General features: G+C 24.0%; 1 long non-coding RNA gene across 1 annotated transcript; it reads right to left on the reverse strand.

The window, feature by feature from the left end:
• Positions 1-373: 373 nt before the first annotated feature.
• Positions 374-1,943, reverse strand: LOC117178202. Its single transcript, XR_004467811.1, has 3 exons — positions 1,063-1,943; positions 753-933; positions 374-668 (listed from the first exon to the last, which is right to left on the reverse strand). It is a non-coding gene; the product is annotated as an uncharacterized LOC117178202 (long non-coding RNA).
• Positions 1,944-3,098: the final 1,155 nt, after the last annotated feature.

A 3,098-nucleotide genomic window follows, 5' to 3' on the forward strand; every position in this document is an offset into this window, starting at 1 on the left:
TTTTGTGTAGAAATAACAATTAAGCCATTAATTTCTAATTCAAAAAGTATTCAGTTTGAACAACATTTAAAACTCTTCAATTTTTAATGTTTCTAACTTAAAATTCTTGTTGTGATTTTTAAAGAAAAATGCGGCTGGTCGTTTTTTTCGTTTTTCTTAGTTTCAATTTTAATGAAAATGAAACTTAAAAAATTGAAATTAAGAACTAGAAAACATTCTACCATTTTCATTGAGAATATTAAAACTTGCTAAGAATGTTGGAAAATCAATCATTTTTTTTAACCTTCTAATCGATCCAAGTCTTAAAAATTACTTATAATTATGTAATTTTGAACCTTTACCAATTTATTTATTCGTTCTTCAATTGAAAAGTGTTAAAGCTTTCATTTTATATTTTTTAATTATTGAGCGTTTGAACTAAAAAGTTTCTGAATCCGAAACTTTTAAATTGTCTCTTTTAAAAGTTTGAAATTCCAAAGAGTCCCACATTGAGTGCCTTAATTTTCACTTCAGTTTCGACTACTTCGATTAAAACAATTTTCAGCTTCATGAGTTCAAATTTCGATGATCAGGAAAAATGCTTGCGAACCTGGTAACGATCGGGAATTTTATTCCTCGACTAAAACGGCCACCCTGTATCACTCCACTGTAATATAAATTGAAGGGCCCTAAAAAGAATAGAGTAACTTTATTTAATGCTCTTTTTATATCTTTTCACAATATTTTAAATAAAATTCAAAATTTAAGATTACCCAATCTTGAAGTTTAGATCATTTTTATCTCTTCAGTTTCAAAAAATAAATCTTTATTAAAAATTCAGAATGAATTTCTACACTTTAGAACGTCAAAACTTGTAATCGAATGCTTTTTATTTTCAATCACTAATATCAAGTCTAGTCTTATACTTTCCCTTTTAATAGGATTTTGGCATCACTAAATAAATAAAGAAAATCTTAAATTTTTTTAATTTCTACATTTTTGTACAAAATCCTTCGAGTCAAAGAAGGTTAAAAATATTAAAGTTACTCGAGTCTTTTTAATGCATATTGAATTTTCACTTACAGTAATTTTAGTTTAATCTATAACTTATTGATTAAAATTCCATTTTAATACATGGTCTACAATTACGTACATTTTCTTTGAAGTTTGTACCAGGGAGGTTTCAGTCCAATTTTATGCAGTCGCTTTGTTTTTTGTTTTTTTAGTCAACTATATAATTATTTTGTTTCTACGACTGGACTGACAGTCACGAATTTCTATTCGAAAATTTGATTTTCGAGGCAAGAGAGCCTTACAACTTTCAGATTATTTGAACTTATTTCAAGTTTTTTGTTGTTAATTTTATGTACAATATTTGATCTATCTAGGAATTTCCTGTTTAAGGAAATTCTATATTTTATCCCTAAGACCCTTGATTGAATTCTTTGAGCAATACAATCAGGTTCTGCTATTTAATACTTTGGCACGTGAATTCACATTTCTTGCGATTCTTAGTTTCTTAAAATTATTCTATTTAACAGACTAGATAAAAATATATCATCTTCGGAGAAGATGATTTTTTTCCTCATTTCTGCAATAATTACATATTTTCAAATGCATAGGATAGGATCGCAATTAAAAATTGTTAATTAAAAGGTCCTGAAATTTAAAGCCAAGAAGCTTAGATTTAAATTTTAAAAAAATATATAAATCATTTTCTATTAAAACAAAAGAAATTTAAAGACCGGATATCTGTTCTACCTGGACAAACTGAAATTTTCCGGGATTTTTTTTGTTAAAGTCAAGACATTTTTTCAAGATCGTGCTTATTTTGTTTAATTCCAATATAATACTGAATAACGATGATTCTTTAGTTATAAAAGTAGCTTTATATTACTATATTTAACTATTTTTTTATATGAAAGTAATTTTTTTAAATTGAAAAATGAACCATTCTATTTTTAGTAGAAAATTGATCGCTTTTAGTTGGAAATTCAAGTATTTGGTTGAAAATTTGTTCTTTTTGGTAAAAAATTATTATTCTTGGTTGAAATTTCATCTTTTTGTTTGAAAATTCAACAGTTTCTTTGAAATATTTTCTCTCTTGTTCAGATTGCATCTTTTTTTAAATGAAAATTTAAATCATTGGTTGAAAGTTAAAATCTTTGGTTGAATAAGAGTTTTTTGGTTGAAGATTCGTCGTTTTAATTAAAAATACATCACCAGTTGCTAATTATTTTTTTAATTGTCCATTTTTTTTTTTTAAATTCGCTTTTTTTTTGTTAAGAATTGGTCGTTTTTGTTAGATATTAAACTTATTGGTTTGAAATTCAAGTATTACAGTTGAACATTCACCTCTTTAGTTGAATATTCATCATTTTGTTTGAAAGTGTAAATTTTTTTCAAAATTATATTTTTTTTTAGAATATATATTATAGAAAGTGTAACTTTTCTACATGAATATTGCATCATTTTTGTGAAAAATTCATGTCTCGTTGAACATTAATTTTTTTTAACTGAAAATTCATCTATTCTATTTTTTGCTCAAAATTGATCTTTTTTAGTTCAAAAATTCAAAAAGGTGAAAAATCGTCTTTTGGTAAAAAAAAATTAATCTTGTTTTTCAATTCCTCTTTTTGGTTGAAAAAATAAACTATTCCAGTTGAAGATTCATCATTTCAATCAAAAATTCATCAGTTTGGTTGAAAATTACATTTTTAATTGAAAATTCAACTATTCCATTCTTTGTTGAAAATGAATCTTTTTTAGTTCAAAATTTAACTATTTGGTAGAAAATTTGTATTTTTAGTTCAAAATTTATATTTTTATTGAAAATAAATCTATTTGATTAAAAGTTAAACTTTTTTGTTAAAAATTCATTTTTTTCTTTAACATTCATATATTATAGTTGAAAACTTGTTTTTTTACGGATAATTTTAAAAAATTTAATTATTTCATTTTTAGTTAAAGATGATCTTTTTTAGTTTGAGAATTCATGCATTTTGTTGAAAATTCTTATTTTTTGTGGATAATTAATCTTTTTCGTTACAAATTCTATCATTTGGTTAAAATTCATTTATCTGGTTGAAAATGAAATATTTTTTATTGAAAAGTTAGGA

This window comes from Belonocnema kinseyi, chromosome 8 (genome assembly GCF_010883055.1).
Source record: "Belonocnema kinseyi isolate 2016_QV_RU_SX_M_011 chromosome 8, B_treatae_v1, whole genome shotgun sequence".
In the NCBI taxonomy this organism is placed as follows: Eukaryota; Metazoa; Arthropoda; class Insecta; order Hymenoptera; family Cynipidae; genus Belonocnema; species Belonocnema kinseyi.